Consider the following 12768-nt stretch of genomic DNA (forward strand, 5'->3'; position numbering starts at 1 on the left):
AACACACTTTCTGAAAACGGATTATTGTTTGGAATGGGAGGATGCTGCCAGATGGTAGTACAAGATATATGCCATAACCCCCACCACAGCTGTTAAATACATTTATTTACAATTTGTATAGTCTTCTTTATTTCCTACAAATACTTTATTATTTTTCCTGTTGAATGTTAATATTCTTCCTCCGTCCCCTCTTCATCTGTCAGTGGTGCTGGTGTTTGGCTGGCCTGAGTAGAAGTCAAATGTTAATGTCATTACCCTAATTAATAAATGTAACAAGTGTGATCAGAGAACATTTCATTATGTGAAAAGAGCATAGACCCTTTTCAGATTTCTGGGGTTCCAAAGCTAAAGTTATAGTCATAGTTGGGTTAACTTTTATAGTGTTGAATGAGAGAAAACATTAAAAATATATATTTGTGTCCCCATTTGCTCAAATAGCAAAAGAAAAACCCCACAACCGTGATTTCACAACTTTCAAAAAGAGGGAAAAAATAGAGTGAGATTGATAACAGAAGTGAAAGATATTGATTTTCACCATCACTCCCATAGACACTTTATTAGAAACACCCTCACAGCAGCAGTAACTTGTTTTTTGTAATTTGATGCAAAAGTAATAAAATACAAAGTATTAGTGTTATAAATGTACAACCCCAAATCAGAAAAAGTTGGGACAGTATGGAAAACGCAAAAAAAAAAAAAAAAGAAGTGATTTCTAAATTTACTTTGACTTGTATTTCATTGCAGACAATATGAACACAAAATATTTCATGTTTTGTCTGGTCAACTTCATGTCATTTGTAAATATGCATCCTTTCCTGTCATTCAGACCTGCAACACATTTAAAAAAAAGTTGGGACAGCAAAGCATTTATTACTTTGTAATGTTGCCATTCCTTTTCACAACACTTAAAAGACGTTTAGGGACTGAAGACACCAAGTGATGAAGTGTTTCAGGTGTAATTTTGTCCCATTCTTCCCGCAAACAAGTCTTAAGGTGGGCAACAGTACGGGGTCTGTGTTGTCGCATTTTGCGCTTCAACATTCTCTATTGGAGACAGGTCGGGACTGCAGGCAGGCCAGTCAAGTACCCGTACCCTTTTCTTCCGCAGCCAGGACTTTGTAATGTGTGCAGAATGTGGTTTTGCATTGTCTTGTTGAAATATGCATGGACGTCCCTGGAAAAGATGTCTGCTTGAAGGCAGCATATTATGCTCCAAAATCTCTATGTACTTTTCAGCATTAATGGTGCCTTCACAGAAGTGCAAGTTACCTTTGCCAAGGGCACTGACACAACCTCATACCATGACAGACCCTGGCTTTTGGACTTGTTGCTGGTAACAGTCTGGATGATCCTTTTCTTCTTTGGTCCGGAGCACACGGCGTCCATTCCTCCCAAAAAATACCTCAAATACTGATTCATCTGACCACAGTACACGTTTCCACTGTGTGATGGTCCATCCCAGATGCCTCCGAGCCCAGAGAAGTCGACGGCACTTCTGGACACTGTTAACATAGGGCTTCCTTTTGGCACAGTACAGTTTTAACTGGCATTTGTGGATGTAACTACGTATTGTGGTACTTGACAAAGGTTTGCCAAAGTAGTCCTGAGCCCATGTGGTGATATCGCTTATAGATGAATGACGATTCTTGATGCAGTGCCGCCTGAGGGATCGGCGATCACGGTTGTTCAGCTTAGGCTTGTGCCCTTGTCCTTTACACACTGAAATTCCTCCAGATTCCTTGAATCTTTTAATTATGTTATGCACTGTTGAATGTAAAATATCCAAATCTCTTCCTATCTTTCTTTGAGGAACATTGTTTTTAAACATTTCATTAATTTTCTCGCGTATTTGTTGGCAAACTGGTGATCCTCGGCCCATCTTTGCTCCTAAAGGATTAGACCTTTCTTGGATGCTGCTTTTGTACCAAATTATAATTACAATCACCTGTTGACATCACCTGTTTCAAATCACATCATTATTTAACCATTTTACCTCATTACTAGCCCTAAATTGCTCCTGTCCCAACATTTTTTTTAAATGTGTTGCAGGTCTGAATGACAGGAAAGGATGCATATTTACAAATGACATGAAGTTGACCAGACAAAACATGAAATATTTTGTGTTCATATTGTCTGCAATGAAATACAAGTCAAAGTAAATTTAGAAATCACTTCTTTTTTTTTGTATTTGCGTTTTCCATACTGTCCCAACTTTTTCTGATTTGGGGTTGTACTTAAAAAAAAAAAATTACAAAACACGTTGCAGGATTTACGATATTGATGACCATTAAGACATGTCATCACAGTCTGTGAAAAGGGTCTATGTGGGAAAAGCTGCTGCACATTGGACACTGAATGATATTTATTTAATATGTCAAATGTTTGTAAAGTCATTAAACCTACACCCATGAACCTTTTATGCTTAAAGCTTTACCTGATTGAATTATGTTTTTATTTTTCATTTTTAGCTGCTGCCACTATCTTTTTTTTCCTTTTGGAGACCTTGAAAATGTAACTTAATTAAAATAATTAAGAATTAAACTTACATATTGACCAGGAAGTATGCAAACATCTTTTTGTTGGGTGCTGTTGCCATGGTGAATTGTAATTTCGGAGCTCCATTGGTCGTGGCTTTTCATAGTTGGAGTGCATGTGCTTAACTCAGAGTCAGTCTACTCAGAGTTGATTGAACTACCTCAATTCGGCTGTTCTGAAACCTAAAACTCAGAATTTCCCATCTCAGAGTAAGTCAACTCAGAGTTCAGGTTTAAACTCAGAGTTGGTTGAACCTCCTTACTGAAACGGGCCCCTGTTTTTTTAATTTGTGAAATTTATTGTGCTCACGTTTATCCAACAGTCGTAACAAAATGTGATGATACTGGAAATTTAGTTTGGAGAGCTGAATTCACAAAATTGATTCTAATATATGAGGTCCCAGAAGAAGAGCCATCCATCCAGCCATCATCATTAAAGGTTCCATAGCATGGCATTTTTCTATTATTTTATGTTTCCTGAGGTCCTGAGGTGCTTATATTGTTAGTATGGTTTTTATATCATAAAATGTCATAATTTAGAAATAAAAGGCATTTTTTCTATACTGATGTTTGCCCTGTGGCTGAATGCCACAGTTTCAAGAGGCGTGTCTGCTATGAGACTTCAGTGAAAATGCCCACTGTTGCGATTGGCTGACATCTTTGCATTTGAAATGAGTATCAGATCTTGTAGCGGAGGGGGCGTGGTTTAATGAGGTCTACGAGCAGGCACGAGCCTGCTGCCAGAGAGACGGATGGACCGGAGTTCACTTCTCATCAGTTCTCTCAGCACGTCTCAGTTCAGTGAACTGTTGTGGTTACTAGTATATACTTCAGGTTATTCATTTATTTCTAGTCAGAGGGGCTGTCACTCATGTCAGAAAGTTAGTAACTTTAGTAAATTATGGATCAGCGCCGACTGGAGACGCGAACCATTTAGAGCGATTCAGTCCGATTTGGTGAACTGGTTCGACCGGTTCACTAAAAAAAAATGGTTCAAAAGAATGATTCGTTCGCGAACCGGACATCACGGACCAGAGACGGAGCGATTGCTAACAAAGTTATATAGTAACTACTGAGTTGTGAGAGAGCTGTCAGCGCGAGTTTATTTTGTTTGTATCTGAGAGTTCTGAATAAACACGAGTCCCAGTCATGCCGAGCCCGTCTTCCTGTTTTGTTCTACCAACTTTGTAACACATGTAATGTACCATTATGTGGCGTTCACACCGGACGCGATTCGTGCGAAGGTGGACGCGTGTACATTTTGAGTTTACTCGCGCGAATCGCGCGTGACATTCACTGCACAACAGATGCGAATTCGCGTCATGGGCGGGGCTTCCGCCAGCAGCTCGTCTCGTTGAGAAATGGCTGACATAGGCTGTGTTTACATGTCTTTTTTTTTGTTAATATCTACTGTTAATGTGTGACAAAACGTAGTTTTAAGACTTTTTCAGTCGATAATGTAGTTGTTTAAAGCTCAAATCTGTGGATTATTTACACAAACAGTGCCTATTTGAACATTTTATCTGCCGTTGTCGGAGCTGTGAGCTCCAGTGGACAGCGGCGCTCAGCGCACGTGAAAGCCGGCGAGGGCAACCTTTCCTCGGCCAGTCCTTCTGCCGTCTACCGCTGGTCTCGAGCTATAATTCGTCTTGTAACGGCCGATCTTTGGTCTCATGGATCTATAATTTGTTCCCTGGCAAATCGTTTAGGCTGAGGGCAAAGATAAGTTTCATTACTTTATATTTTTAGGCTATAACTGTGCGTTGCAGTTGTAACGTTAGCCTACTAGCACTGACTTTGAATGTTTGACTGCATTGTTTGCTTTATTTCATGTATAACTTAGCTTGTTATACATTACTTATCCTTTTGTATTCTTGATCATACATAAACTTGCATTTAACAAAAAGAGACTGGGTTGTGTTTCATGTCATTTAATGTTATCATAGTGATAATCATATTGTCTGAACCAGATATTAATATACAGATTTTCTCCTCATTGTTGTCAATACTAGAGCAAGCTCCTGATTGGTTAACGCGGCGCGAAATATCCGCCAAAGTTCAGATTTTTCAACTTGAGCGTTTCGCGCGATTCACGCGTTTCGCGCGTTCAAAACGCTCAATTCGCGTCCTTCGCGCCGCCTCCATCGCGCGAATCGCGCCGCAGAAGATATTTTCCTATCATATGAAAAGCGTCAGTGACGCCTGACGCGCATTGAGTACACAGCGCAAACAAATACACAACAGCAGTAATCGAATGTAATCCAGTTTATTGTGGGGATAGCTGGCTAGCCTAGCCGGATACCCTCACGCTTACCCCCCTTCTGCTTAATCTCGCGCCGCGTTTGGTGCCTCCGCTGTGGGCCAGATGCAGTACTGGGGGTCGGGGATGTTGAAGGCCGACCAGTCAGTGCAGCCCGAGCTTCGGCGTGCGTGAGGTTTACCTCTAAAGATGTGACTCTGCCGATGTTGAGCAGAAACTCACGACTATATGTACATTTTAGAACAGATAGACGCGACGAGGATGTACAAAAACACTGACTCACAAGATAAAAAACACAAAACACGCTTGCATGGGCGTGCCAAATTCTCTGGGCGGAGGAAAGGGAGGTAACCGTTCATGACGTCAACAGGAAAATTCCAGATCAGCTTGTCTGAGCTGTCATTTTCTCAAAGGCAGAGAGAGACAGCCAGAACTCGTTTACACCGATCAAAATTTCTAGCCACTTGGGGACAATATTCAGGCTAGGGGAACACATATTAATGTTGAAAAACCTCATAAAATGAAAATTTCATGCCATGGGACCTTTAAATATTCCCCCCCCCCTTTTTCGACAATTGCTTAAAAAGAAAGGTTCATAAAAATAGGGCCCATGGGATGTGTTAATACGATGGATTTTTCAAAGGTATTTACCTGTATTTTCAGACTGATCTCATGAAATTCGTATGCCATTTTGGCTTGCTATCAAGACGCATAATCGTTTTTTAGCGTGTTTATCAACGCCGTTTCATTCTATCTCCCTACACTGCCCCTACCCCTAAACCTACCCATCACACACACACACACACACACTGCCCCTAAACCTACCCATCACAAGAAACATTCTGCATTTTTACATTTTCTAAAAAACATAATTTAGTATGTTTATAGATCCATTTACATTGTGGACACACACACACACACACACACACACACACATAATGGTTCGTTTCGGCGTAGACATTCACGCGGAATCACACGGCGTAGACATACACGCGGAATCACACGGCGTAGACATACACGGAGATAATGGTTCGTTTCGGCATACACATACACGCGGAATCACATGGCGTAGACATACACGCGGATAGCTCAAAATGCGTCCAGATAACACGCCATTTGGTTTTAGAAAGTGGCGTGTATGTTTACGCAAAGTCATGATGGTATTTTGAATTACACATTGCATTATGATTTAGGGATGAACTATTTTGCGTGTTCCGTAGACTATTTTGCGTATTTTAACCAAACACACAAATTTAATTATTTGAGTGTTGCCCACGCTACGCTCATACTAAATTGCCTAAAATATTTACTTTTTTACTCTTTTAATATTTACTTATTTGCTTTCTTTTCTGTAACCTCAACTTTTTCTACATTACATCGATCAACCTTAAAATAGAGTGTGACAAAATAGAAGTTGGATTTTTTACACGTGTAACATTGGCTCAAAAGCTTATTTAGGCTACTGATATAGCCGTTGCATCAGCTCTGTCACTAGTCCCTATCTTCACAGTATAGGCCTATTATATAATGCCCTGTCCAAATGTCTTTTGTCCTTCATTCTATTTTACTACAAGTGAATTGCCTATAGAACTGTCTGCACAACAATGCGATTAGCTCAGTCCACATGATTTCAGCTATACAGCCTAATATGTGGCTCAAGGTAATGTAGCTACTGTAGTTGGTTACATGGATGCTGTTTTTTAAACATAATTTAAATAGCCAAGCAATGACATCTAAAGCTCTGTGTGCAGTACAACGAACTGGGCTTGATAGAAAATGACAGTTTGCTTCTGGTCCTGTCGACAATAATAGGGTAGGATATAGCCTATAACTTACTCAAGCCTTTAGGTAGCAGATCAAAATGCATGAGGCCTAAATATCATTCCATCCACTCTAATTAGACAAATAACGATGTATTAAATGCTAAAGCTCAATTGAGAAATCCCTTGAGGGAGCAGGTCAATGAGTCAAGGCATTGGGAAGAGCACACCAAACATCATCAACATCATCATCATATTTCCTGTCTAAAGCAGTAGTACTTCAAGATGTCTTTTCCTTTAGCAGTGTCGGTGATTCAAATGAGCAAGAGGGCAGAAAGCATTGTATGATTATTAATGGGAAAAGATTATGCGCACGGGGGTGAGGGATTAGTTTAGCGACCTTCACAACACTAATTGAAACAAGTATGGAGACTCGGCGGCACTGTAATCAACTAAAACACGGGATCATTAATCATTATAAATAGCGCTGTCACAACACGAGCATTAGTATTATCAACCCCTTTTGTTTGTCTAGTGGGAAGCTCGGCTTGGACGCGCGGTAAATGTCCGGTGCGGAGGTTAATGTGAGACGAAGTGGCATTTAAACGGCGCCGCTGATCAAACGGGCAACGAGGTGACGCGCCTCGCGCACGTTCATTTGCAGCTAATGGGAATTGATGCACTTCTGATGAAGTTACTAACAGGCTTGACATCCGGAAGAGTTCAAGTCTGTCGGACGTAGAGCTTTTTTGACATTCCACATGAGGGGGTAAAGGATATTATTAAGCGTGAAAGAAAAGTAGGCCTACTTTTTTTTTCTTAGAGGTCTTTTGACAGGTGTGGCAGCTGCGCAAAGACTAATAATCGAAGTCAATTGAGATGTGTTTTGTAATGTGTGTTGTGGTGAGACAAATCCCCACGTGATTGTCACGTTTTCCCAGAATTTGATTTTCAGCCTAAATCACAGTAATAAAAAAACAACACCACACAGATTTTTAAGGTTAGGCTAGTTAGCCCAGGGGTTTTCAAACTGGGGTCCTCCAGAAGGTTCTAAGGGGTCCCCAGAAGATTTCAGAGAATAAAAAGATTCTCTGTAATAAAAATACAAAGCAAAAATGTTTAAAGTCTACCGAACATTCTAAGCATTTCATTTCTAAATGTTTCTCTCCTTTCTTGCCGTATATACTAATTGTTTGTTTTATATCTTTCTAGTGAGTTATTCTCACTATAGCCCCCTTTATCTTGCTCACCCCTTAAAGGTCCCATGGCATGAAATTTTCATTTTATGCGGTTTTTCAACATTAATATGAGTTCCCCTAGCCTGAATATTGTCCCCAAGTGGATAGAAATGTTGATCGGTGTAAAACCGAGTTGTGGCTGTCTTTCTCTGCCTTTGAGAAAATGACAGGCCAGACTAGCCAATCCTGAAGTCTCCTGGTTTGACGTCCAAGCAGGCACAGTTTCCTCCCTTTCCTCCGCCCAGATAATCTGGCACGCCCATGCAAACGGCAAACGCTTGTCGAGAGATCATTGCATCATTGCTTGTGAAGGAGTGAACGCTGGCAGTTTCTCAGTGTTTGGATGTACAAATGAAAACAGAAGTCTTTTTTCAGTTCCTTCTGATCTGTGATCAGTGATTTCTGATGTGTAGCTAATTATTTATTATTCGTGCACACACTGCGGCTTCTCTCTCTCCAGACAGAACGGTGTTTTCGTGTTTTATATCTTGTGAGTCAGTGTTTTTGTACGTCCTCGTCGCGTCTATCGGTTCTAAAATGTGCATACAGTCATGAGTTTCTGCTCAACATCAGCAGAGATAAACCTCACACACGCCGAAGCTCGGCCTTCAACATCCCCGACCCACAGTACTGCATCTGGCCCACAGCGGAGGCACCAAACGCGGCGTGAGATTAAGCAGAAGGGGGGTAAGCTTGAGCATATCCGGGCTAGCCAGCCTAGCCCCACAATAAACTGGATTACATCCGATTACTGCTGTTGTGTCTTTGTTTGCGCTGTGTACTCAACGCGCGTCACTGACGCTTTTATTTTATTTTAAAAATAATGCTATTATCAACACTTACTTTTAACTCGTTCATCTCGACAGCTGTAATGGTACTTTGCATGTGTTACAAAGTTGGTAGAATAATGATGAAGAGACGGACTCGGTGTGACTGTTTATTCAGAACTCTCAGATACAAACACAATAAACTCGCGCTGACTGACAGCGCTCTCATAACTCAGTAGTTACTATAAATAACTTTGTTAGCAATCGCTGAGCTCAGTCTCTGGTACATTAGTGATGTCCGGTTCGCGAACGATCTTTCTTTTGAACCAGTTCTTTTTAGTGAACCGAATCAGTTCACCAAATCGGACTGAATCGTTCTAAACGGTTCGCGTCTCCAGTCAGCGCTGATCCATAATTTACTAAAGTTACTAACTTTCTGACATGAGTGATAGTCCCTCCGACTAGAAATAGACTAATAACCTAAAGTATATGCTGTAACTACAACAGTTCAGACATGCTGAGAACTGATGTGAAGTGAACTCAGGTCCATCCGTCTCCCTGGCAGACTCGTGCCTGCTCGTGCCTCGATAAACCACGCCCCCTCCGCTCATATAAAATGCAAAGATGTCAGCCAATCACAACAGTGGGTGTTTTTACTGAAGTCTCACAGCAGACACGCCTCTTGAAGCAGGGCATTCAGCCACAGGGCAAACAGCAGTATAGAAAAAATGCCTTTTATTTCTAAATTATGACATTTTATGATGTAAAAGTCATACTAACAATATAAGTACAGCTCAGGAAACATTATAAAATAATAGAAAAATGCCATGCCATGGGACCTTTAAAGTTTAGAAACGATATGTTGTATTTATAATGCCACACTTACTATTTATCTAACAGTTTAAATGTGTTTTCATACATAAAAATATATAGATGGATTAAGGAAGGGGGTCCCTCATAAAAGGTTCATCATATTTGGGGGTCCTTGGCGTCAGAAAGTTTGAAAACCCCTGAGTTAGCCTATAGTTTTGCCCTCTTATTAACATTTCTTTTGAATTAACACTTGAGGTTATATTTGAAAACCAGTTTGATGGCACACTTCATAACAAAAAGCTATAGGCTAGGCAATTGAGGGGGTTAGCAATAACAGGTTAGATTTGAAAGCACAAAATCCCACCCTCCCAAGAATGAAAAATTGAATTAACCTTGGCATAGTTGAATAACAAGAGTTCAGTACATGGAAATCACATACCGTGAGTCTCAAACACTGTTGCGTATGTAAATCTCGTTTGTGAAAAACACCACGGAAAAATAGGTTTATCTCAACATAACACCGACTGTTACGCAACAGTCGGGATCATTAATATGTACGCCCCCAACATTTGCATGTTCAAAGCCAGGCGGAACTGCACAGCCGAATCATCGGGAGTTCTGCAGGTATTGTGAATAAACAAGCGTCTAGCGAGGATAGCGAAAATGGCAGATTGTGGGAATAAATGTTATGTTCCAGGCTGTGCAGGGGATGTGAGGGCTTTTCATACCCTTCCCACAGAACAAAACTGTCAACAGACATGGTTGATGTTTATCTATAACCGAATACCGCACCAATTTAATTTAAAGTGTTCGTTTGCTCGGTCCATTTCACCACTACCAGTTTTTCTAACCTGGGACAATATCAAACAGGCTTCGCTCAGCGTCAGATACTGAAGAAGGGGCAATTACAACTATATTCCTGCAAGCAGTGATTTTATCCACTTATTGACTATCTAAACAATTTCTGATTAAATTGAAAGTTTCTCAGTGAGACAACATTAAGGATAATATCCCCTGTGTTGTCTAGATCCAACGCAACACGCTAGTACAGTAACAATAGGAAACTCCAAGTAGCATACATAACAGTATGACAAATGTCAAATGACAAAGGTTAATATTATAAACCATTATTATCCTGCCAGTGTTGTCATATAAATCTACAAAATACAACCGTACATACATATGGCAATCCCTTTTGTTGGATATAATTATAATTTAGCCTATATTTCATAACAACACATAAACTAAATTTCTTAAAGATAACGTTAGATCACTCGATCCATCCTTCTAGCTACGTCACCTTCTCCACCACTTAAAGGGTTAGTTCACCCAAAAATGAAAATTCTGTCATTAATTACTTACCCTCATGTCGTTCGACACCCGTAAGACCTCCGTTCGTCTTCGGAACACAAATGAAGATATTTTAGTTGAAATCTGATGGCTCTGAAAGGCCTCCATTGGCACAATGCACGGTTCACTTTCAAGACCCTTAAAAGGTACTAAAGACGTTGTTACAAAGTCCATCTCACTACAGTGGTTCTACAATAACTTTATGAATCGGCGAGAATAGTTTTTGTGCTATTCGACTCACTGATTCATAACGCTTCGAAGCTTCATGAGGCCGTGTTTTGAAATCGTCATCACTATATAAGTCATTATTTAGGGTTTTTTTGCGCACAAAAACTATTCTCGCCGATTCATAAAGTTATTGTAGAACCACTGTAGTGAGATGGACTTTGTAACAACGTCTTTAGTACCTTTTAAGGGTCTTGAGAGTGAACCGTGCATTGTGCCAATGGAGGCCTTTCAGAGCCATCAGATTTCAACTAAAATATCTTCATTTCTGTTCCAAAGACGAACGGAGGTCTTACGGGTGTCGAACGACATGAGGGTAAGTAATTAATGACAGAATTTTCATTTTTGGGTGAACTAACCCTTTAAGTTAAAACGATAGTCATTTGACAAGGCATCTAGTCAATTTGTTAAATAAAAAACTTTACTGTACTGTACAAACAACATATTTACGCGCTAACGTTACCCAGTTCGCTGTTTAGAGTTTGTGATTAAAAGTGAAGAAGCTATTGTAAAATCACATGGTGAGGCATTACAATAATTTTTATATTTTTTTACAATGCTAAAAACAAAGTTGTGACTGCTGACGTTATGAGTTAATGTTATATGCTAGTTCACATGTAGGCTGAAGTTACAGTACTGACGTTACGTTTTGCAGGTTCTTACTGAAAATAAAGACTAAACGTACCACTCAGAAGCATCCATTTCCAATCTCAAAACAATTGTTTGTTCCTCATTCTAGGGACAATTTCTAAGGTTGTAAATGGACCTGTAAAACCGTGTAGGACAATTTTTGATCTTAAAAAAAAAGCCACGGCACATACCCTCTATGTAGATATCAGAGAACAATTTGAAATATTGTTTCAAATCATTAGGGCACCTTTAAGAGGGATAAGTTAACTCCTTTAAAACACCTGAACACACACAGATTCTGCAAAGCTTCATGAGAGACGCGGTTAAATTATCTCATGTCTCAAACCACATAGTATTATAATCAGGGCTCTGAACCGGTTCAAGGAACGAAAACGAAAACCGGAAACGAACGAAATTTTAAGAGGAACAAAAACGGAAACGAAATCAAAATCAATTTGAATCGTTCTGAACAGAAACGTTAATTTGAAATGACCATTAACCGGTTAATAACGTTATTTTATCGTTCTCTTTAATATTTTAATTTGGCAGTGACCAATCATGAACAGCATGTGACGTTGACGGATCAAGGTGAGTGAAATGCCCGCGCACCATCATCTATGAATCTACCGGTAAGTCAGTGTAGAGCGCGCGCATTTTCATGCCTCAAGTACATTTCTTTCCCCGCTGAGGTCTACAATGAATGTGCTGGTATTGGAGGACATTCTTTTCAAACGTTTAAATAAGCAGTACGGACTTTAAACTCAAATAGTCTGATTTAGGCTGATTTAGTTTATGGATTTTGTTTAAGCCTGTCCAAGTAGGCTACTAGCATCTATCAAAAAATTTTCCTATAGTCTTTCAGATTGCCAATACAGGACAGGTCAATGTTTTCTATATAGACGGTTGATGCTTCGTATTAAATGGTATGTTATTGCATTAAATGATCAAGCTTTATTAGCTGACTGAATTTGATTAGCCTATGTGATGCAAGGATGTGTTGTGCAGTGTTTGCTTTGAAATTACCAGTTGACGGTGCATTAAAAGAGCAATGGTTATCCAGTTTATTTATTCTTTATTCATGCATTTTTTAAAACAAGTCGTGTTGAAAAAAAGTTATGTACAAAGAATGTTATCACTCTTCTGAAAATAATTAGGCATTAGAGGCCACTTTAGATTGTCTAACGCTCCATT

The sequence above is a fragment of the Gobio gobio genome (assembly GCF_949357685.1).
Source record: "Gobio gobio genome assembly, chromosome: 3".
NCBI lineage: Eukaryota > Metazoa > Chordata > Actinopteri > Cypriniformes > Gobionidae > Gobio > Gobio gobio.